Source organism: Bombus affinis, unplaced genomic scaffold (assembly GCF_024516045.1).
Source record: "Bombus affinis isolate iyBomAffi1 unplaced genomic scaffold, iyBomAffi1.2 ctg00000173.1, whole genome shotgun sequence".
In the NCBI taxonomy this organism is placed as follows: Eukaryota; Metazoa; Arthropoda; class Insecta; order Hymenoptera; family Apidae; genus Bombus; species Bombus affinis.
Window position 1 is genome coordinate 12379 of NW_026108886.1, and position 26469 is coordinate 38847.

A 26469-nucleotide genomic window follows, 5' to 3' on the forward strand; every position below is an offset into this window, starting at 1 on the left:
CATATTGATGTGCAATGCACAGATGTATTACATTTGCATATTATAAATATCGTTTTGTATTTTTCAGTCTACGTTAGAAGATTATGAAAAAATTCCTATTGATGCTTTTGGTGTAGCAATGTTAAGGGGAATGGGATGGCAACCAGGAAAGGGAATTGGTTGAAATGAAAAGTATGAATTTTACTCTGGATTAAATTAATTATATGTATTTAATACATCACTTATTGGAAAGTAAACAGAGAACATCATTTTTTATTTCACAATCGTTTATTCTAACTATTACAGATTAGTAGCAGCTGTCATACCAGAATTACGACCAAAAGGTATGGGTCTTGGAGCAGACAAAGTAGCATTGCAGAAGAAAAATACAGATTTCAAAAAAGAAGAGGAAGAAGTTAAAATCGAGAAAGGAACATTTGTGAAAATTATAGCTGGAGAACAAAGTAATAATTATGGTCAAATAGAAGGATTCGATGATGATGCAGGAAGGCTCATAATAAAACTAGCTCTTGGTGGAAATATAATATCTGTAAATGAATTTATGGTACAGCCAGTGACTAAATCAGAATATTCTAAGAACTCAAAAGTTCAAAGTTAATATGAAGTGTTAGTTTTTCATTAAGGGACATTTAAGAAAATAAATTTGAATTGACATATACATATAAAGACATAATCGGACATGTAGAAAAACTAATTCAAGAGTACCTGTAAGTGTGTTGTTGCATGCAATTTTTTAAAGGTCCCTTCTATCTTTATATAAAATATGATAAATGTAGAGGTTTTAGATTTCAGTATTTTATGGGGTTAATTTCAGATACAAAAAAGTATGAGGAATATAAGGACAAGGAATCCAAGGGACTCAAGCAAAAGATGGATAGAAAAAGATCAATGTCCCCTGACCCCGAAGACGGTGAAGAACAAAAGTAGTAATAAAAGAAAGAAAATCGGAAGTACGATGCACAATAAGAACAAGTATGATAAAGTGGGGGATAAAAAATCAGAAAGACGAAAAAGACGCTCCGAATCTAATGATGACAGCGATAGTGATTCTGAAAAGAAGAGACGGAGAGAAAGAAGTAACTCTAATAGTAATGATTCTTATAAATTAAAAAGATTGAAGAAGTCAAAGAAACGTAAGAAGTACGATTGCTCGTCTGAAAGATCAAGTAAAAAACGAGACGACGAGAAAGATCAAGATCTCGATCATTTAGTAGGCAGTAATATTTTCCAGGAACGTATTCGGTCATTTTACTTTCAAGATAAATTGTACAATTTTATTTATACAGATTTTATAATAAAGTGTATTTTTACAAAAGTATATTTCTTTTCTTACCCTTAACTGAAAATTACATTTAATTATAATATGTAATAATGTTTACAATTACATCAAAGTTAATGTCCTAAACTTTATCAATAATTATTAAAAATCCCCGCGTATTGCTTACGTAATGTTGATATCGAGTAATACCATACATAACCTCAAAGAACATTATGATACTTACGAACATCGTTAAACAAGTAGTGCGAACGATGTCGAGTAAGTATTCACTATGTATAAAGTATTTATAAATAAAAAGTATGGGAAATATATAACCGAGTGTATTTAACTTTTCCAACATTTTAGCATTTCGCTTGGCGTTGGTACAACTTCAAGTAAATGAAGTAAAAAGCAAAAATGTAGAGCGGGCAGTTTCCTACATTTCAAGCGCGAAAGAGCATAATGCTGATATTATCGCTCTTCCTGAATGCTTTAATTCACCATATGGAATACGTAATAATTTGTTTCTTTTTCTAATAATTTATTATATGTATAACAACTATATAGAAAAAAGTAAAAGTAGACAAATTACCTTAACGTTCATACTTCCATAAAGATTGTGAATTGACTCGAGAATATAGAATTTCCCCATTTTTATGATTATCGTGATTTTTGTATAAATATATTTTTTAAGATACTAATAATTAGGTACTTATAAACTAGTATTATCAATTATTTTGTATTTATAATTCCACCTATAATAGTTAAAAATTAAAGTTAGTTAAAATCTAACTTTATGTTTCAAAAAGTACTAGCAAAGTCGTTAAGTAACAAGTCACTGGTACTGACCCAAATAGCATGATTGTAATTAAACATTTCTAAATATTCATTTTTCATCTTGAACCTGTAGAAACAATTTATTATATGTACTATTATCTAAGTAATTATATATTTAAGTAAATCTAAATATAAAATTTAGTTATTTTAATAATTTAAAAAATAAAAAATTGACAAACATTTCAACCTAATTTATGGTTGGAACAAAGGACAGTTATTTTTCATTAATTGAAATATTGCAATGCAGAATAGTTTCCAAAATACGCCGAGAGTATTCCTGATGAAACGGTGAAACGAGCGTTGCTTTATCGAAGGCAGCTAAGGAAAACAGCATTTATGTAGTTGGTGGTACGATACCTGAAATAGAGGGCGATAAATTGTACAATACCTGTACTATTTGGGGTCCCGATGGAACTTTGATAGCAAAACACCGGAAGGTAAATAATATACCTCCATGTGGCTTTGAAATTGAAAATATTGGGGTGGAGAAAGTGACTCTATCTAGGAATAATTTAGGAATATGCATATGTACATACGTGTACTATAACCAATTCTATAATTTAAAAAATATGTTATAGGTTTATAAAATACGTTTTGATACGAGAAACATACATTTTTGTCGTAATATAATATATAAATTTTTGTACAATATATTTGTTTTGTAATATAAATTTTTCACATAGGAAAAAACTTAGTTTTTCTTAAAAAATATTCCTTCTCAAATATTATTAAATGATAAAACTTTTTAATAAAAGAAAGTGATAAAAACGCTGTCAGTTATTAAATAAAAAACAATTAAAGTTTAGAAGTTCGTAACATTGATGTTAAATTACAAAAGTTACAGCAATAGAGTTAGCAACTATATTTTTATGTTATTAGGTACATCTATTCGACATCGACATTCCCAACAAGATTACTTTCCGAGAGAGTGATTCACTCAGTCCTGGTAATTCCCTAACAATGTTTGATGTGAAGGGCTGCAAAATAGGTATTGGCATTTGCTATGATATCAGATTCGAGGAAATGGCACGCATTTATCGGAACAAAGGTACAGTAGCTTAATCGAACAATACTTAACTAGCATGAAAGTAACTATCTTTCTTAAATATATTCTATATAAAATATAATCAATATAATCTGTAACTCTGTATAAAAAGGAGCTTAATTTAAAAAACCAGTATATTCGCTGAAAATGAAATAAATAAAAGAATTAGAAGCACGACAAGAGGACTGTTCTCGCATATTCATAAATTATGGAATATGGACTGTGCAGCTACAAAGTTAACTAAAATTCAGTGGTCTCGTATTTCCCGTTTCTCTGTGTTAGGTTGCCAAATGCTGATATATCCGGCGGCATTCAATATGACCACTGGACCACTGCACTGGTCATTACTTCAGCGTTCCAGAGCGAATGACAATCAATTATACGTCGCCTGTATATCACCGGCTCGTGTTCCTTCAGCAAGTTATGTCGCATGGGGACATACACAGTTGACAAATCCCTGGGGGAAAATCCTTTATGATTTGGAAACTCAGGAAAATATGGTGGTCACCGATATCGGTAATTTCCAGCTTAACATTAAAAGCGAGAAATCCATGATGTAATTAACTTTTAGTCTCGTTGGTTCATCGATTTTGCCGGCTCCCTCTGTATTTGCTGAATTTATTAGCAAGCATTACTTATTACTTCGTATGTTTTTCTTTTCTCTCAGATTTGAAAGTTGTTGAGGAAGTAAGGGCTCAGATACCTACATTTTCTCAAAGACGTACGGATTTGTACGACACTGTCTATAAAAAGGAGTAACTCTACACTGAAACAGAAAATGTTTTCTTATAATATTTCTACTACAATACCGTTTTTTTTTTTTTTTTTTTTTTTTTATGACTTATTACTAATTACTTATCATTTGTACTAAATGAATAACTCAATTAAGAAAACCAAAATGTTATAAATAATAATCTGTATATCTTGTGTATCAATATGTAATTGGATATTGTAATAATATTGGAATGTCTTTGATCAGGGATATGATAAAGAACACGCGAAGACTACGTTCTTTTGAACATCTTTAATATCCATCATTTATAACATTAAACATCTTTTTAAATATTTAGATAGATTAATACGTAACTCTTTATATATATAAACATTAATTTGAAGTTACAAGCTTAGAGAAATTGGTCGATTAATATTTATAGATCGGCTGTCTTGATGAAAGGCTTAAAGAAAGCAAAAACATAACAATGTCGCAAATATAATTTATAGTTTAACTTCTTTCTTGTATCTGTCTGCCTTTCACGATGTTTTACCAATTACAATAAGTAATTTCGACTTCTTTGCGCTCCGTTTTAACGCATTCGAGACCGAAAGAAATTCATATCAATCAGTAGGCATAATATATATAACTGTACATAATATATTATAGTATAACATAGTATATAATTTTATATTTTAAAAACATGAGGCATAAAATTTAAGATTGTCATCGACTTAAAATTAAAATATGAAAAGAATATTCCAGAGAGAGAAAAGCACAGTATCATTCTAACAAAACATTCAGATCGTACTGACACCCAGGAATCGTATTACAATAAAATCTCGGTCTCGAATGAATTAACACGAACGATTAACATGAAACACACTTGCGGCTTAAACACCTTCGATATCGAGGAAATTCAAACTTTACAAATAAAAGCAGCCTGTTCCTCTTTCCACCACAGACTCTCATACCATATCCGCTCTTATCCAGGCTTTTACTTGAAATCTCTGTCTATTTACAATTTAAATTTACCCGGACCACTCGTTGAGTCGGCAGCCCTTTATAAATATATAATGAACCCAGAACATATACCTGTGCCCCTAGCTGGTATCAGCTCTAGTAACGTTCATACCGGAACTTTCATACGACGCCAATTTGTCACGCGTGAACATCGATTCTTTCAGGGGTCACGGCTTTATGGGATTATATCCTTTAAAGTAATTAAAGTGATACTAATGATACAGAATTTTTTACAAATATTTAATATGTCCATAAAATAGGAAGTTTCGTGCTCTCTTATTTTATATTAATTATAAATTAGTAAGTTTTACATTTGTTATCTATAGATTTAATAAATTATTAAAATTCCATGAAGACATATTCTGGAACACATTAGAAGATTTTGCTGTAATTTACAACGGATGCTCCGAGTACGAACAGGCAGTAAACGAACAAATAGAAATTCAGGCTATTGTGGTAGTATAGCTCACGTGGGATTTTAAGCTCGAATTGGACTTAAACGTTACGATCGTCGTGAATAATTACGATATATACCCTGTACGACGAGCAGAGAATCTTAAATTATTAACGGCAATTCCTTTGTGCAACGTGCAATTTTATTAACGGCCTGTAACGAATGAACGGCTCGTTTTGAATAAAGTTTACATTTAGAAAGTAAACACAGAAACACATTTTAAGAAACTAAGATATCGAGTTCTACTTGTAAACATCAAGTGCTCTTCGTTTGAGAAGATTACGAGTCTCTTCTTCGATAACGACATTAATTAAGAAGTTTCGATACCGTTTATGACATTAAGATCTCATTAGTAAAGTTATATCATTAAAATCTTACTGTTCCTAGAGAATATAATATAGTTAAAACTTCCAGAGGATCAACAGGTAAAGAAATTGTTGATAAAAGCATTGTTAGTGACAACTGACTGTAATCGATATCTGCTGGGTGAAGTTGTGTGTTCTGAGAATCTGTGTTAATGCAAGGATTCTGTTACAAATCATCAACTAAAGAGCCAGCGGGCACGTCCGACCGATCGATCGATACCACGAACCTCGAATGAATTAACGCTCAAGGTGGAACGGATTTAATAGATCGAGTGTTAGTGTAATTTGACACTTTGTTTACACTTGCTTTATGCAAACAAAGTTTGATGTTCTGAACTCGATGGTTATAAGATCTTATTGAAACTCCAGTATTTCACCCGCACGGTACGACACTTTGTTGATGATTGTCCTTGTATGTTGTTGATACTCCCCATCAGCCGTTAAATTTTGTTCGTCTATCGTACTTTTCTAGCCAGAGGTTTTCCCTGATGTTTTTCCCTACTGTCTAAGTCATCAGGTTTGCAGCTCGGGGAGGACAGATAATTCGGAATTTCCCAAAGGAAGGAGAGGTGCCGTCCGAGCCATAAAGGGACGGTCACTCAAAATGCCGAATAGATTCATTTAAATAATTATGAGAAACAAGTAAGTTTTGTAAGCACAAGTTTTCAAATGTTATAGTTTGAATCTGTTCTTATAATTTTAAAAAGACCTTACAGCCAGGATCTCTAAAAAATTCGATGAAAATTCTCATGAGACATCAATTGAAACAATTAAACGCAACAGAGAATGGGTATAATCATATAATTCCTCCCCATTTCAAAATTCATTCATATACATCGATTTTTGTTTTCATATTTGTTTTATGTGTGAAGAATATGTATTTATTGGCATCAAAATATTTTCTGTTTCAATTCCTGGTCATTTTAGATCGAAACTTCCAAATATCGTTGATTAAAAATTTTTTAATTTTTAAAATGAAAGGCACTAGTTATAGGACAAAAAGTTGTTTCAATTATTTGAACATTCTGCTTCATTCCTACAATAACATATTTTATTTTCAATGAAAACAAGAAACAATACTATTGTGTATAAGTTTAACGGAGTGACACAGGTGATTTGTAGCTAACACTGTAGCTAACATAGTTTCTGCAATATACCCTTTAATCGAATAGAAACAAGGGGATTTTAGAAATTTCTATTAACCGACAGTATTGTCAACAAGTTTTAACAATGACTGAAGGTTGCAAAATTAAATATAAAATGATTTATTAATAGCATATGCAGTGTTAAATTTGTAAATAAGCAGTTTATCTTTTAAGAATAACAAAGACACCAGAAAATAAAAATAAAGAATATTCTAATTATATTGCAAACTAACGAATAATGTAAAGAATTTATTTTTGTTATCTATATCACAGATTTTAGGTAAAATATTAATTTACTTATTATTAGGAGATTGAATTTGAAATATAATTATAATTTATAAGGGACACCTTTAAACTAGCAGATATTTGGTAGCAGTTCTCTAGCCTTTGTACAATATAACACAGTTCAGTTTAATTGAGTTTAATACCTTTGACCAGCCAGTTTCCAATTTCATTTATGGCATAATCTCCTGACAATTTCATACCCTTCGAAAGAAACACGATTTTCTATTATTGTTTTACAATCGCGGAATATGATCAGTGTTTCAATTAAGCTCCACTGTTTTAATTTCCCGTCTACGCACGATGTGGGTACACCGTTTTTTTGTTGTTTTTAGATACAAGTGACGAGAAATTATGAAATGATATTTTAAATTTAAACTGATTTCATTCATTGATTTATTGTAGCGACAATGGTAACTTGTTTAAATAAAGATTTTATAAATAAAATATTTAAGGTCTAAAATAATAAATTAACACATGTGAAAACATTAAAGCTGTTACCCTTATTCATGGTCTTGTTGGAACGTGTTTAACGAGCGTAACGTAGGCGTGGAAACGAAAACGTTGAGACTCTTGTGGCGTAAAAAGACTGAATTCCTCATAAAAATACAAGAAACGAATACAAGAAACGTGCACATAGTTTATTCTCGACCTTGGATACATAGAACCAAAAAAAAAAAAAGAAAAAAAAAATGGGTTTTCTGAAACTTTCGTTTCTCGTGATGAGTACTTTATGATGCAATAAAAAATTTTGTCTGAAAATTATACTCAAGATCAATTTCATGATCCATTTTCTCTAACAGATCTCCATCTTCCACAGCTATAACAAATAATTTTTTCACACTCTATACATTTAACATCGATTATAATTCTGATAATTGAAACACCGAACATCAATGTGTTTATTCACTACGCTAACACAGATAACAATTAACAACTTTGACAACTTACTGGACACCCTGGGCAATAGATTCATAGCTGGATTCCTCGGCTGATCTCTCCTCTGATCATTCCCCCGTGATAGTAACATAAATGTCCCCTCCTATTGAACCCTTCACTTGTGCAGAGATCATAGAAGCAATCAGTCGCCTAAACCCCAAGAAAGCAGCAGGTCACCACCTAATAGGAAATAAAGCAATCAAGTAACTTCCGATAAAAGGGATTGCACTGGAAAAAAACAAGAGATTAAGAAAAAATTCTGAAAGAGACACAAATCAGTAGTATTATTTTATATTACTTTGCGAATTACTTTTCAAAGTAATTCGCAAGTAAGTAATTTCAAAGTATTTCAAAATATAGAATAAAAAAAATTAAAATATTACAATTACCATCAATAAGCTCAGCGTCCACATATGACTATGTGACACATAGTGATTGACGCTTCCAGATATGGGACTATGGTTCTGAAGTGAACCATTTCTGGGTGAGTCATCGACGGTAGTGACATTAAATTCGATCGGATCTTCTGTGGGGTTTAGGCATTCGATGTTGCAACATCTGCGTTCAAAGCGGAACTTCTTGCACTTCTGTAATAAAAAGAAATCGATTAATTGTACGGATCAATCGTCACTAGACTATTTGAAAATTCAGGTTATTCAAAGAATGAAAGAAGAAGGAATTGCTCCAATTCCACCATTGCTTTAGCAAAACTAGTATTTGAGAACCATTAGTCAAATATATTATAACACTAATACTAATACTAACGGTTTCACCGTCGAAAAGTGGATCTTTCTAGCATGTCTACGCAAATGAAGGTTGGAGGGGGGAGGGGGAGGGGGGAACTGTACATGCGCCAAACACCTTTACGTTCGTAATTTTTCACACAAATTTACAACTGTAGGGAAAAAATTATCTCTGATGTTTCAGATGTTAGAAATTGACAATATCGCATAACGGAATGCTGTGTTCTAGATATTCTATTTTTGTTACGAAAGTGGTACAAACGAAGTCCACTTAAGAATAGTACAACAAAATCGGTTGACGTTAGGTTATCATGCAGATATCGCGGCTTTTGCTTTGGAAAGCACGCAACTGCCAGTCTCGTCGTCCCTTGTAAACGAGAGAAAGATATTGTAATTGGTCGGGATTAACATAAAACTCGTCGCATGCGATCAGATGGCCTGAATGTTTAAAAAACGAGAGTAGAGTGCGTGCTACGTGGTTCTAACAGTTTAGGCGGAAACTAATTATTGTAACCGGAGCCGAGATATGTAGCGATATTACTTTCCTCGACAAAGCGTATAAGGTGAGGAAAGAATCGCGATAAGGTAGAACAAGAGACAGGAATTCTTTACGTAAAGCAGATCTGTCAACTAGATAGAGATCCTACAGCTATAACTACAGTGAATCCGTACTCTGGCGAATTGTCGTTTCACAAATAAAGCTTCTGAAAAACGGAATTCATAGAATATAACTGCTGTTGTAAGAATCTATATATCTGATTTTGCTGCCGTATTTGTCAGAACGTTTGTTTATCAAAAAAACGCATCCTCTGTAATCTTCTGTAGTTTAACAAGGCACAGTTAATAAAAGAGATAGAGCGTTAAACGGTGACGATTTAATCACAGTTAAATAGATATTGGTCTCTTTAGTTAAAATGCCCTATGATTTATTTGCATCATTTTTTTTCCATGCAATTTAAAATATTTAAATAAACAATATTTACCAAATATTCAAATATTTAAAGAAACAGTAGTCCATACAATATAATTTTATTTGATGGTTATTTGATATTTAATATTTTGGTTTACATACAAAATTGAAATTATACTTTGCTTGAGGACAAAAATTCTAATTGCATTCCTAACATATACCAATAATTATTGATCGAAATAGAAAGAACTGCAGGACTAGGAAGATTACTTAGCATCTTATATAGCCTGGCAAGGCTCGAACGTTTCATCTTCCTGTAGATTTTCTTTGCTTTTAGACTTTCCTTCCATTTCTCTGAATTGGTATCTTCTGTACACTATTTATAAAAGAAGAATAAATTACATGTTACATCCAAGTTACCAATCCAAATAATTTTAAGTAAGAAAAGAGATCTAATGCAGCAGTTTCCACTTAAATATAGATCCGACGATTATTTACGAACAAATAGTATAAATCTTTTAGCAATATGAAATTCGCAATATTTATTCAAATATTTATATTTATAGTACGCCATTAGCAAAGAAGACATGTTTGCGTGCGTTATCGATTTTACGCTTTTGCCACGCAAACATGGAAATTGCGATTCGAAATTGAATTTGCACTGGAAACGGTTGACGTTACGACATCAATAACATATTTCAAAAACATTGACGATATCATACGGAATCAGAGAGATTCTATGAGAAGTTAAACGCATAATCATCCTATTGTAAATAACAGGAACAGAAAGTACACAAGGAATAATACAGAATCATCCTATCATCCTATCCTATTATACAGGATTGTTTTGATTCGAGCTCAAACATAGGGAAATCTGAAAGAATTTTTCGCAGAATTTCCTTCCCCTTTGAATTAGCTTTTATACAGAACGACTTTAACCTTTTCAAGGAAATACCTATAGAGTGTGACGATCTATGATTTTAAATAGAGAGGTATATCTGAAAAGAGGTGGATGTAAAACGTAGCATATAAAACGTAGATCAAATCTTTATTCAAGGATTTTTTCTCTTCGCAGAGAATCAGGTTTTCAAGAACGATCGAATATGTATGCACTTGATTTACACGTGAAGTTGTCATTAAAAATATTGTTGCGTTTAAAAAGATAAATATTCATTTAAATTTAATGAAATTGTTAGTCCAATTGTTTTAAGCTTAAAGATATGTAGGTGTCACATTTATATATTGAAAACCTGGGAGCGGCATTAATTAACAAACCTAGTCACGCGCACACGTACTTTAAAACCATGCTTGAAAATCGATATTCCCTGAAACAATGCATCGTTCTGCGCTTCCAATTTATTTTCGCACGAAGAATCAGTCCATTCATCGTTGCCGTCACCATCGCTACTGTAATCTATATTACTCGAATAAATTCTATATCTTGATTGGAAAATCGCATATTTTAACGAACTTTCTGTGTTTTTTTTTTTTTTTTTTCTATGATTTTAATTGGCAATTTCCGAAATTGAACTATAGCTTGAGAATAAACCGATAATATTTGAGGGTATATATACATACATCATGTTTTTGATGGGTTTTGTAGTAAAATAATTGTAGAAAAAGCAAACTTTTTAAGAAAAAATTACCATATTCGAGTAATAAATTATAGAAAATTACCAATGTAATTCAGCTAATTAGTGCCCCAGTTAATTTCGATGTTCACTACCACGCCACTTAAGAAGTGGTTTCGTGTCCGAGCGGATTTCCCCCACGTAAAGAAAAAAAGAAAAAGAAACAGGAAAAAAAAAGAAAAAGAGAAAGGAAAAAAAAGAAAAAGAAAAAGGAAAAAAAAGAAAAAGAGAAAGAAAAAGAAAACGAAAAAGAAAAAAAAAGTTAATTTGGATGTTATAAAATGTTATATAACCAAGAACTTATCTTCTACTTGGTAGTCGCATAAGAGAAGACCGAGCCATTGAATCGCTCAAATAGATTAGCTGATTCGCTTAACGTAATTTTACTTCCGATGACGTAAACAAGAGCAGAAAGTACACAAGTAATAATACAGAAATGTCAAATGTACAGAAGAATAAATTTCGTTAAATCATTAGCACGTAACATTTCCTTATAATTCCATTTGTGTATAGCAAAATAGCTTGTGTGCTTTCATGAATTATAATTGATATTTAGAAGCTTTCATGTAGGTAGATATATAACTCGTGTTAATTAGTAATTTAACAATACATCATGACAACATATCATTTTCGTTTCTTCGTTTATCTCGTTATGCGCGTAAACGAATGTGTAAATAAAGACATATAATCAACGATAACATGTAGTGGCAAACATGATAATTATCGACAAAGGAGAATATTGGTGAAATGATTGTGGGTGATTTCACTCGGTGTATCGGTACATAAACTTTGATAGACATTGCCGGTGGATTCGCTGTCGGTGAAATCGTGTCGATGAAATAATTGTCAGTGATTTAAAGATAACCCAATTTATTGATCTCCCCTTCATAGAGTTGTACGTCTCTCTATAAAACATATTCTACCTGGAAGGGCTGAAACATTTAGCTTAGTCACACTAAACTGGACTGGACTGCAAGTAAGAAGATTGAAATGCAAAATTCACGTGTGAGCGCAACGGTTTAGATGGAAAGTTCGATAAGGCGATTATGTATATTAACCCGAAAGAAAGCTCATGGCTTTGCAACGCGTTACACGCAACACGGAATTTCCCTCGCTGAAATAATCCTATTACAACGATACGATTTTCCTTAACAGATCTCGCAATGTAATTCTCCCTCTACAACTTTTTATTAGGTTTGAAACACGAGAGTTTCGAAGCTCTGCAAAGTCTCGCGAATCTAGAAGTCGAGTTTCAACGTATTTTCGCTTCTTATTTTATAGCTGTTAATAGTTATTATCTCACTCTGCACGTACATCAAACGAGTACTTATGTAAATCCAAAGGAAACGGAAACAACCGAGAATAATTGAGGATAATTCGAATACGTACCGATTAGTAAAGTGTTTGGCAAAGAAAAAAAAAAGGAAAATTGTATCGGAGAAATAGGGGAAAAACGGTGGCGTACATCAAGCAATCTTTATGGCTGTAATACATTTATTATTCATTTATGTTCATTTTCTATCGCGTAACAGACGTTGAAATAACTGGCAGAACGAGCATACAAATCTTGTATCGCTCGACCTGACTTTTCCCGATGGAAAAATATTCACCAGCCTGGGATCGTGCATCGCTAATTACTCCGTTCTACTTTTCGAACGCGTTTCCATCCATACAGGAAAGCAAGAAGGCAAACCCTATCGCACAGTCATGAAGAGATGCAAAAGCAAGAAACCAACCAACGACATGCCGATCGACATGGTGGAAGCAGTCCTACAGAGGCTATTCACCATGGGACACGGACCCTCCCATTACGAGGGCCGCGAAGAGGCAGAGACCGAAGAAGAAGGAGACATCAGCTTCAGCGTCGTCATCGGCGAAGGCGATGTCGTCGATGCCGCCGGAAGAATGAACACCAAGAAGGCTGCAGGAGTCGATGGAAGACTCCTGGACTGCTGGAAGCAGGAGCTGGAAGCAAGCTGGAACCAGACTGCTGGAAGACGGCCAGAGTAATACTGCTAAGGAAGCCGGGAAAGGATCCCAGTCTCCCTAACGCGTACCGGCCGATAAGCATACTCCCAGCCATGAGCAAGATCTGGGAAAAATGCTTTAAGAAGATCATCGAGAGATGCATCGGAACGGACCCGTTCCATCGGAGGCAGTATGGGTTCAGAAAGAAGAATTAGCTTAGCGAATACCGATAAGAACAGGAAGAAGCTGAAACGGGCACAACGAACGGCCCTGTGCATAACAACGACGGCATATCGTACCGTCTCCCACGCGGCACTTTGCGTGTTGACCGGAAATCTCCCGATCTACATAAAGATAAAGATGCTCGGAGAGACTTACGAGTGGAACAAGATCCATAAGACCAAGATCGGCGCGGATGACGGCAACGAGCTGAAGGGGGAACTGGAGGCGCAAGGAAATTAATACCGAGTGCGCTGCTATTTACCAAAAAGAAGATGGACATCGATCATCACAGCATGCAGCTGTTAACCGGGCATGGGAGTGTGGCGGCACTCGACACTAACTAGTGTCGGACGACGGCAGCGACATCTACAGCCCCCAGTGACAATTACAGCGGACCAGGCCCAACTACCACAGCTATCACGCACGTCCAATAAATATATAACGCACACACGGCCACCTCTACAGGAGTTTCGGTGTCTATAGAAAGAGGATTGGCAAGAGCAGCGACAGCAACTGTCTCGACTGTGGAGACCCTAACGACGATGCAGAGCACGCCCTCTTCACGTGCCCGAGGTGAACGGACAGAAGGATTGAGCTGGAGAACGCTCTTGGCGAGAAGATAGACGTGGACAATCTGATCGCCACGGTGACCGCCAAGAACGAGAGCTGGGATAAATTCAGGCAATTTCGCAAGACCGTCATGTCTCACAGGAGGGTGACTGCGAAGGCCTTGAAGGAGACAAGGAGGAGAACGAGAGCAACAACAACTACGCGGAGCAGTGAAGGCAGAGATACAAGACAACAAAGAACCACAGAAGGAGATCAGCCCAGTATTCTGAACTAGCTGAGAAGATGACGAGAGCAATACTGAATATACAGAATAGCTGCCCGACGAAGAAGATACAACGGGGCATGAAAGGACAACCCTGATGACTGCCGACAGGTTTTACCGGGGTTGTCTGTCCTCAAAGCAAAGGAAAAAGGAGGAGGGGTTTTTAGTGGGTATGGCAACAACATCCGCCCGAGTCCCACATAACCCAGTGATGCGGATCACTGGGTATGCGTAACAGCATTTTCCCCTCCTCACGCAAAAAAAAAAAAAAGAAAAAAAACTATACACTCTATCAATTTTAAGTTGATAATTTCGTTATTATATAATTTTTCTTAGTCTAAACTGAATCCAGGAAGAAGAACTTTCATCCAATTACATACTTCATTAATTCATGAATTGTATTCGTTACCGTACGTACAAAAAGAAAGTTGACTGATATAAAAATTCAAAGGATAGAACTTCTAAGCTCGCGATTGGAAACAGATTCAGTTCAATGGTTTAATTTGCCATTTAATTGAATTCTCTGGCAATTTCAGCGAACTGTGGGCTTTAAAAGTGTCCCGCATTCAAACGCAAGACTTCTCCTCCACCTTTCTCTTTCTTTCAATTCCAACCTCAAGTAATTGACCTATTAATTCGACGATATATTTACATGCTCGCAAGGGATTCAAACAACTTCGTTGCGTTAAATTCGCAATTATAACCAACAGGAATGTCTCAATCAATGTGCAGCTCGAAACAAATAATAGATAATTAACTTTTCAATATAACGATTGATATGTTTGATGAAGAAAAATGTATGAATTTTTAAAAACGTCTCCTAGTACATTTAGCATTTTTATAGTAAAAACTTAGAACACACACGCACACATATACTATTCCATGAAATGATTTACACAGCTATGAGTCTAATCCTATCATATTATAAAGGGATGAACGAACTTTTCCTAATAAATATAACTTTATACAAAATCTTGTTTAAAAAAATTAGTTTTTTATTCTCATTAAATTAATTTAATATCAGAATATATAATTTTAGTCGTTATCAAAATTTTATGTCAAATGCGTTCATAGATATATATATAAATAAATGTCTAATCCTATGTATTTATTTCAACTGAAATCTTAACTTAAATATTTATTAACAATATTCTGACGAATATGCAATGAAAGATAAAAACAAGTTTATTTTTCCTATAGAATGTCTCATGCTTCTTACTCATTTTATGTTTCTCGTTGTCAGTGCGTAACTACTTATCAGCCGCATGAATGCTAAGTTTTACTACTGAGAAACGAAGAGACATATAGATGCAAATATACGCTATCTCGCGTGAAAAAACATCAGATACATTAACCAGAAGGAATATCCGATACATATAAAATTCATAGCGTAGTTATTTATACATACGGAATATTTCTTTCTGTATGAAATATTCTTTCTTCTGAATTCTTATTATAAATGTATGTCCATTTCCTACCTTAAAATGTCTCTCCTTTGAAAAACTCCATTTAAATATAACGATCAACAAAATATTACCAATAAAAATATTGAAACGAGATGCTGAAAGAACCTTTTAATGAAGTACAAATGATTATTTCAACTTTAATTCTGTTAAATTTGAATTGAATCATTTATAAACCGAACAGGTGTATAAAATTTTATTGCGTAAAAATCGTGAAGCTGAAAATTAGGAACGAATAACGAATGAGTAACCTAGTTTCATTAAAAGGTACGTGTACGCCGATCCGTGTAACAACTTCGACACTCCAATTATTATAAAGCATGTATCCTTCAGAGATTTTTTGCGCGAACGCAAGATACCTTTTACACGTGCAACTGAATAAGTGGAACGTGATTTTCGATATTTCTTCTTGTAGAACTTGTAACAACGTAACTGTTTCACGAATATTTTCCCTGACACTTTTACAACGATGCGTAGAAATCTCCTTTTATAATTAATAATTTCAGCATTTCTCTGAACAGTTTCGTTGCGATTAAAAAATATACAAAGCTTACGACGTGCTTGTTTAAAAATATTTATATGGAACAAGATTTCGAATTTGTCGCGTCAATCGCGATCTCAGCAGGTGTAAATTAATTCGTTCTAATGAACGAATAAATTAAACGACTCGTGACAAAAATTATCCCTGTCCATGTTTGTCTTTCTAAAACTAATTCAAGGCGAGTTAAATGAATCGCTGTGTACCCTATTCGCGCAGCATGTGTTTTAACGACCAGCATGCAAGCGTTAACGGTGTACTTTAGTTTCTCATGGTTGTGTTAAGCTGGTTGCTCTTAGAATGAGCATATACTTACCGCAGGAATTGAACAGCGGAGACGCCCGCAAGATGTTGACTTCGAATTGTAACATATGCAGTGTATGCAAATCCAAGGTCCCGGTACATACATCTGTCCATGTAAGACAGATCGTCCTTCGAAATCAGTACAGTTTCCTCCTAAATGCACTGAAAACGATTACCAGCGTCAATATCTTTGTCACTCGACAATCGTACGCGCAGTTACGCTAACCGTTTTAACGCCACGCAGCGTGATCACTCTATTCGCGTACCGTGGTAAATTGTGCCACGATGTATGGTCACGATCATTAATTCGCAACGCGCTCAAGCGTGCTCGTCGCGAGTCATATCAGAGTTTCCTCTCGTAATTACTCGTTTTTCAAATAATCATAAACCAAATAAAAAAAAAAACCAATATAAAAAATTACCTCTTGAATCGGAAAACCAAATCCTGCATTATAGAATGTTATCACACAAACGAAACGCAGAGCATAAATATTTCGCAAACTTTTGAGTGTTTGTTGTAACGCTTCCAGTATAACCGATGAAATGAAGCGCGAGCACGTCGAACGGTATATTTCGATGAAAAAAACAGGATGAAAAAGGGCAGCGCGATCGCGTCGATCGGTACTACTCGCAAATAAATAAACGAAGCGCTATCGCGCTGCACAGCACAAACCGATACGGAGTCTTGAAACATCCGACACTAAAACGGTTAATAACATTACGAAAACGACCGTACCAGGAAATTTTTGTTCAACGGATCCGCATTGCGGCTATCACGATGCTCCTTCGTTGCATCGATGCTTCATCGATGAGATTAAAGCACCGTTGAAATAGGTTATTCGATTTCTTACATGGGCAAAAAGTTTTTATATCGTGTTTGCTGTTTTACTTCGCAAGTGTGCTTTACAGTATACGTTAGAACTCCAAGTCGAGCTATCCGAGTTAAAGTCTCTTGAAACTTAAAACGGCACTTAAAGGATATAGGTATAATAGAAGGTTCGTTTAAAATTCAAAAGTGTATATACGTACATATACATTTGAATAAAAATAGCGGATAATCTCAAGTAAAAAAGTAGGTTCGTGTTAGTAAAATGGTTTCAAAATACTTGTCAAAAGTCAAACGACTTGACTAATTAAGAATGGATGTAAGAGATTGAAAGCAAAGGGCATCTAAGAGTATCAATTAAGTAACAAACTCACGGTGACAAAGAGGTTTTCACTCGCTCGAATTCAAATAAATCGGTTAATTTGAGCGAAACTTTAGGTGCACGAGAAGCGACACGCGTCCTCAAGGACTACGAAGGTTCTACTCGAACGAATGAAAACTTTTCTCTGGCCCGGTGTGTATACACAAGACGTGCGAATTTAAAGTGCAGATTGTATTAATTGAAATAATTGGTTGGTTTGATCAAATTAATCGTTTTAAGCTGAAATGACGAAGGTCATCCAAGTAATTGATGTCCACTGTAATTATTTGTTAATCGCGCGTGGAATCGGAACGATTCGACCTCGTTCCAACGCGAATCGTTACTAAGGCAGAGACGGCAATTAATAATTGTCGCGTCATTTGTTCGATCGTGTTCACAAATTCAAATACGGCTGAGTGGCGAAAACCATTTATAACACGTCCCGTACCGCGTAGGTCGTATACATATCTCAGGATGAATTTTTCGTACTTCGCCGCATATATTCTCCATGTCAGACATACCATAAAATATTTCGTGCAATCGCGTATTCCTGTCTAATGTCAGGAATTCTCTTTCCATAGGTCTGCGTTTTCCATATTATCTATTTTGCTTATCAGTAAACATTCTTACAATTTGTGATTAATACTGTACGTACAAGAACGTTAAGTTTTTGACGTTGTAATATTTCACATGAAATAATAATGGCTGTATATCGACTAACTTATTAATTAATTAAATTCGTGTATATCAAGTTTCCTATCATTTAATACTTTCGTGTAACTACAGAGATTTGATACTATGAAATGAAATATAAAACTTGGTAAAAAAACGCGCTTCGTTAGGAAATGAGGGTAATGATGCAAATATTTTTTGTAGCCATTATATAGAATTTCGATGGTATAATTAATCAGTATCAACTTACCAGCCCCTGACGGGAAGAAAGTGACGAAAATAACCTGCAAGCAGATGAGAATTGCAAGTATTTTCGAGTACAGGTCCTTCATGGTTGTAAAAGATCAGGGGATGTTGTCGCTCTAGAATAGGCGAAAATCAGCTGTTTCAATAACTGCTTTGTGGGCACTGGAGTGCGTAGACCAGAAATATCTGCGACAAAAATCAGAATACATTTGTTTTCACATGATTCGATCAATTTTGTGTAGGACTAAGCTGATTGAACCTAACACGGGATAATTGTCCAACTTACGACCTTAACAAGCCCGCTTGATTCTCTATAAGTGCTTGAAATTGATGCTTGTATTCTTTCCAGATTAACAAGCTTTGCCCCCCCCCCCAACCCCCTCCCTCTCTATTTCCTTAGATCGAGTTAGACTGCCACAACATATTATCTTTCTTCTTTTCTTTTCTTTTTTTTCGATCTTTTAAAGCCTTAAATCGCTGGTTATTATAGTGTATACATTCAATTACTCTGTAAGTCGTAAGTACATGTTTTACGTTATTTTTTATTTTCCAGCTAAATTCCACAAAAACAAGAAATATACTTCCAACGTGTTTTCACGTGTCTCTAGCAAAGATCTGAAAAACAAGTTGCGGCGCAATTTAAAACGACAAATAGCACCGTGTGTCTCGTTGTGGCAACGCACGCTTCGTCAGCTTTTTAAAAGCGCTCTCTGTCTGCTTTTTTCTCTCTTCACCGCCTATTCGTTTTTTCTTAACGAGTGAAACCGTTTTTACGAGGACGGGAGCACAGAAATGACGTACTGGCAATTCTGTTTCGTGATGACACAAGCAGCCCGGTTTCAGTGAATTAAACCTGGCCCCAAGCTTCCAATTATCTCTCCCTTCCTTTCCTTTATTTTTCCCTTCTATATCGAGTTTCAGGTTTTCTAAATTTCCATTACAATCAACTATGGCTTTTCTCTATTTTATATGTTAGCCGATGATTCATGGCAAAAACGTCGGCTGTAAAAATATTTGGAGTTGCAACAGCAACAAGTGTGTTTTCTCAAACAGAAAATATTGGAAGCGTACTCGTTGGCAAAACAGTTCACGGATAGTTCGTCCTCTGCTTGTTATTTGTTTCAATACCGTTAGCAAATAAATTCATGAAACATAGTGGTGTCGCATAAATTGAAAATAAAAGCTTTGCGTATACTTGGCAGTTGAACTTTGGCTATTATACGTATGTTATATATGTAGTATCGTGGACAAAAGGCCTAAGATATCTGCCGAACCATAAACAATGCCGCGAGAGCCGCGGCATCGTCGGGTACATCAATGTGTCGTCGGTTCTTTTTAAGTGGATAGTTTCGTGGAAAGGGCCTGCGTGACTCTGGCCACGGGCGTTTCGGGACACGTGTCCGATAGGACGGGAAAAGACAAAGAGACGCTAAAGGCAGTGTTAGTTGAGAAGCCGGAGAAGACGGATGCAAAAGGTGTGCAGAGTGTGACTTGAGAAGCGAGAGCGAGCGAGTGTAGAAGCGGAAGAGTGTGAATCGGGAAGTCGGAAGCCGTCTATGAGAATAAGACGTACGACAGCATCGTAATCATTTCGTTGCTTCGAACATTATTTATTAAATCAAAACATCATTACTTGTCCTTTCCTCTAAGACCCATTAAGATACTACATATATATATATATATATATATAGAAGATTGCTTAGAATTTGGAGCTTAATAACATATGTCAAAATCATTGACATTAAAGAAGGTGAACCTTACTTACGAAATTTCCTTCCGTCAAATGATACATAAAAATTGAAAAAAATAATATACATAGTTTTGACTTTCTTCCGCATTATAATTTGAATCACTCGATTTATTCGACTAAAGATAATCAAGCAATAACCTCACTTTACACGTATTCTCATCACGTGAAATAGATCACATCAGGGATTTTCAAAAGTCGATGGAATATTAATGGCGATTAATTATTTATGGATGTATTCTGCACGGTTAAAGCAATCGCCTAGTGAATTATCGAGTTCCAGGAATATGAGCGGTAAACAGGATTGCAGCTATAAATGACTCTCTAACGTGTATATTAGAGATGAATTTGATCATTTATCCTCATAATATGAAATACGCTTTCAAGTGGAAATCATAATTAACAATTTCTGGCAGCGAAAAGTAAATAAATCGATACGTTTAAATCAATATTAGAATTTCTTAATATTTTTATCAAATATTTTTATCAAATATTTTAACATCGTAGAAGTGTCGTTGGAGAGAAATATTAGGTTGTTCCAAAAGTTTCTTTCGGTTTATAAAGAAATGATAGATGTACGATATTTTTTGCATTATATTATTTTATTCAATTATGTGCGATCCACCTTTCTCCAATTTAATATAAAATAACATAAAACAAAAAATGCTGTGTATCTATCATTTCTCTATAAAACGAAAGAAAATTTTGCGAAAATATAATAGAAATTTAGCTTTAACACAATATAAAAATGGATTGTTATGCCCCTAGGAGATAAGAACAATATGATTAATATTAATAATGAATACGTTAACGTAACGAAAAGCAGCTTTTGCAGAAGGCTATAACCTGAAAATGTTTACTAAAGAATGATAACATGAATTTTCTTAAGTACCCCATTTGATACTTAATCTGCTTTGTAAATACTGTACGTCCTAACTTTGAAAGAATGCAATTTTAGCCAGAATGTTTCAAATTACCTAGCCGTATTGTTTCCTTGTAATGTAATTTATATTTACATTATCTCGCGTAATTCTTTCCACTTTATTGACTTCTAAACGTTAATGTAATATAATTTTTATAATATAATTTTAATCGAAGTTATTTAAAATTTGTAGTATCTCATCCCTACTAGAATAATATTAACAAATGTGCAGAGCTCAAGTCGAATAACACCGGCTCAGATAAATGATCATCAAACTTACTTTTGTTATCGTCGATGTCAGTGATTTTGAACCAGCCAACGTCCATGGCAATCAATATTATTTAGCCGGTCTTAACGCAATGTAAAAAGCAAAAAAAAAGAGGAAGGAAGGAACAGGGAAGCAAAGAGATAAAACGAATTTTTCATTTTCTCGAAACTAGATCGAGTTTCAAGCTGCTCGTAAAAGAGTCTGTAGCCAATCCGACTAAATTCGACGAACCGCGCTTGAAAATTCCCAGAAAACTGTGATAACCATCGAAATCTGTACAATTTGTCGATTCATCGCTTGATTAAAAAATGGAACAAAATGAGGCTGATCAGCCGGCCTTTCAACTTCTAATGATCCCTATCGTTTTACCCTAGGTTGAATGCTACGATATAAGCCGAAACAGCTATAAGTAGGGTTCACGTGATTGCCGCCATCTATTATTCACGCGTTACACATTCGCCAGACAGACGCGTCTAACGGTTGACATTGTTTTCTACCCTCAGTTCCAACGCAATTACGTTGCTACGTGCAATCAAGTCTCGAGTGAAGCTAATGATAAGTTGTTGTTCGATCCTACACAATTACTAAAATTATTCAAATTAAACTAATTTAGTCTAAAAAAACAAGTAATTTCGTTATATATTTCCTTTCATAATAAGCCATGGTTGGAATATAGTAGCTGACGAAAATATTCGTATATTTGTAGAAACATTTTAGGGCTGTATTATGCATAACGGCACTATAGAATTAATACTGTAACAGAATTCTACTATCATGGTTATGCTGGTAATATTCGAAACAAATCTGAAAATCTATGTAGATGTTGTAAGATATTCAGTACGAGTACTGTGCATTACTGGTATGTACATAATCACGACGAGATAAGGAAGGTACTGTTCTCTATTGCTCATCGCTACCCGTTGCTAGTAGCAACGTACTATGCATATATATCTCGTAAAGATTTTAAATGTAGCCAACGAGACCATTTTTAATATTTGACTATCGTGACCCATTACAGTTTCATCACTTTCGATTAATTGAACACGACCCGCACCTTAAGACTAAAATACACAATATAAGTATGGCACAGAAAATCTTTTAAAATTTACGGACGACTATTTATGGTATTTAAAGGCAGCAAAGATAATAATTAGCTGCGGATTTTCCTCGAATCGTAGCATACAATATGGAATCTGATTATTAAAAATTACAGTGGAAATACAGTGGATTTCCATAAGATATTCGTGCTTGTGGCATTTTGGAAATAAATTCTTAACCCAAATGGACGACCTCGATACTCGAGAAATTTTGTGAAGCTGACGTCAATGGCGATATGTACTGTTGTTGTGCTATCATTTCATAGTAAGCTGTATTGATTGCACTTCTATTCACGGAATTGATTTATTCCACACAAAAGTTGACAACAATAATCGAAAAAAGAAAAATATATTACCGCCTTTCACATCAGCATACACAAGCACATAGGATTTCACACGAATATACACACTTGTAAATTCGACGAAACGATCAAATTTAATTATTTTTCGATTTTTCGGGCATCAAGTACTACATCAAACGTTACACATCAAACGTTAAAATACGGCGAGCATACAAAATGTACAAACCACTCTAAATTAATTAACTTTGAACGTTATTGATTAATTAAAACAAACCACTGTTGCGTTGAGTTTTACATTTTAAAAAGTTGTTATCCGTTTTTGCTTTGTTTAAAACTAAAAACAGGACTACGTTCATTGTAAGTCGTAAATATCCCTTTTATTTATTTAAACAAACAGATATTTAAACAAACAACTTATAAATATATAATTTATTTACGTATATTTGTAATATCTGTTTTATAAATTTGTACAACCATTTATCCATTTATCTATTTTATTTGCATATAATTTTTATAGACTTTTTTTCTTTTTTCTTATTTTTTTTTTTTTTTTTATTTAAGAACGAAAAATTGTGATTCTATTTTAAGACATGTCAGACTGAAGCGATACGCGATATATATTTCTATTCGGATTTCACCGTCGTCGTAATCGATGCTATTGGAAACGTTTCACGATAGACGTCTTACAAGCGCTTGCAATGTCCGTCATGTGTAAGGCTCTACCACTGAATCGCGGCTGCCATTTAGTGATTAAGGTCGATCACTTAGAGACGTTAATCCGCCATAATGGTGAGCAATACATCGAAGCCATTATTGAAAGCATAGTTACGCGTTAATTTCATCGATCTTATTCACAAATAGAAGTGTACAAATTATAGGATTTCCAAATATTTAGTTTAGTTAAAAGGAGATATGAAAATGACAGGTATATTCAAAGGATAAAACAGAACCGTACGATTGTAAAGTTTCAAATCATTATAACTATTTAAATTTGAAAAATCTTACTATATTTATACAATATATTTTTATTAAGAATGGAAGAAATTTCGAAAAATCCGCCAACACTTTTTACTATCGTCTTGAAGCACACCATATGTTAAGCTTCTTCGTCGTTACAAATTTTATCGCGGATGTAACGAACGTTTCGAACATGTAGCACGCACGCGTCAACGCCTACATTTGGATTTTAAATATATGTTTTATGCATTAAATGTATTTGTACTTTCTTGCGCAATTTCTTTTAATTTGTTACGATATGGAGGGTTTAATTACGTTTAAGATATCTATCTGAATCCTTTAAATTCAATGTTCTTTAAAACATTACGTTACGTAAAATAATCGTTTTTCCACTTTATTGTATCATAAAATAGTTACTTAAATTCATATTACTTAAAGAATCTTCCTACAGAAAGAATAAAAAAGAATAAAATCCTATATGTTAAATTTTACGTGGTTGATGGAATACATAGCGATGACGAGAACTAACTACAGACAACAAGAAACTATTAGCGAAGGCAACTGGTGACTATGAATGTCGTCTTTATAATATGTGGCGACTAAGGAGAACAACTACCAACTACGGATAACAAGTAACAACCAACTGTCTCGTTTCTAAGGGGCAACTAACTTGCAATTATCCTCCTTTGATGGTTCCTGTAGCGTGATATACGTCTTGAACGTAGTTAAAGAATATGGTCGCTGCTGAATGGCGATTTGACAGCAAGGCGATCCCGCCAGTTCAAAGCTTGACATTGCAAGCTACCGAAGACCATTAATCTTGTTATCGAATATCTAGCTTTCAGAAGAACCCTTGTGATATGATATGACGTCATGACATTTTTATGACGAAGATGAACAAACACCGACCTCTAACGAAACAAATTTTTATTAAGTGCCGTATGTGGGTTGCAGGCCGGCCAACCAAGGAAATTTATCGAATGTATAAAGTAAAATATATACGAATATATTGGATATATCATAAAATGCCCGCGTTATATCGTCTAAAGAAAGCTAAATTTAAGGAATTAAAAAATTGAAATACCAATTATAAGAGAGTTAATTAAATTCAAACCTATCGATGGTCTCATAAAGACCTATATTTCCTGGAAATTGATATCTTTCGAATTCTAAATTCTCCTTAGAAAGTATCATAGAGAAAATATGAAACTTGAAAAGTACATCACGCTGATGCCTCGATAAACCGTCGTGTCGATAAATCCATGTGTCCGAGCGATGAATTTTCCCCAAACAACAAAAAACTGAAGGGAAATCTTCTTTGAAGGACGTGACAAAAGGTAGGGGAAGCGGGAACAATGATCACGCGATAAACTGATGGTGTACGTATAGAACGTGTACGTATAGAACGTTGCGAGAGAATTATCGAGAAACAAAAAAAGAAAAAAATAATCGTTGGCCGGCGCGACTATACGCTGTCGACGGGCAAACAGCGACTGAGACTAACTGAAACGAACTCTGTCGCAGTACGAGCACGGGCTGCGTTCGCGGGTCGATCGAACACGTTCTGCGCCTCTCCTCGGCACCGGCGTCAAAGCCACCCCCGATGGCTGCAACGCACTGGTGCACTTGGTGGTCCTTCCTTTTTCGTGTGATATTATACCAGCATCTGTGATGCCATTTCAAAGACCGCAATCAAAGCATTAAATGCCAGATTAAAGCGACGCGATAATATTACCCCAATATTCGTCCGTAAATGTTACCGTATAGATGTTTAATGCTTTATTATGCTTCGATAAAGCAATAACACAGAAATAATTGCATTATTATGCTTCGAATAATTTACTATCACATGAATCGTTCCACAAGAAAACATATGTTTCACTTTTCCCCGTAGTATGATTGTAATTTATAACAAATATTTATAATTTATAATTTAAAATATTTATAATTCACTGAAAGTATCTTCCTGTCACGATTATAGGCGTAAAATGTCAAATTAAAAGTACCAAATTAAAAACATATGGTATCCCGAAACCAAACGTACGACATGGCGAATCACGATGATACGATAAAAATTGATCTATGTCTTGATTTATTCAAACAGAACGAACTTACTCGAACTTTTCCAGAATAAACGATTTATCCGATAATATCCGTCACCAGCTTCTCTTCCTTCAACGGTAACAACTGACACCGAAAGCTCGAGAGACCCGAACGGTGAGACGTACCCAGAAGCAATGCAGTTACCTGGGCAAAGAGTCCCAAAGACCAAGGACGTAGGAAATTTCGAGAAACGGAAATGGAAACTGGAGTGGCGCGTCAATCAGCACTGACGGAAACTAATAAAAATGGAAAAAACCAAACTAATTCGTTTCACAAATTATTAAAACGATATTATTGA

The 26469-nt window shown here is 34.6% G+C and overlaps 1 pseudogene; it reads left to right on the forward strand.

The window, feature by feature from the left end:
• The first annotated feature begins 460 nt into the window (after positions 1–460).
• Positions 461–4810, forward strand: LOC126927632 (omega-amidase NIT2-like; annotated as a pseudogene).
• The last annotated feature ends 21659 nt before the right edge of the window (positions 4811–26469 follow it).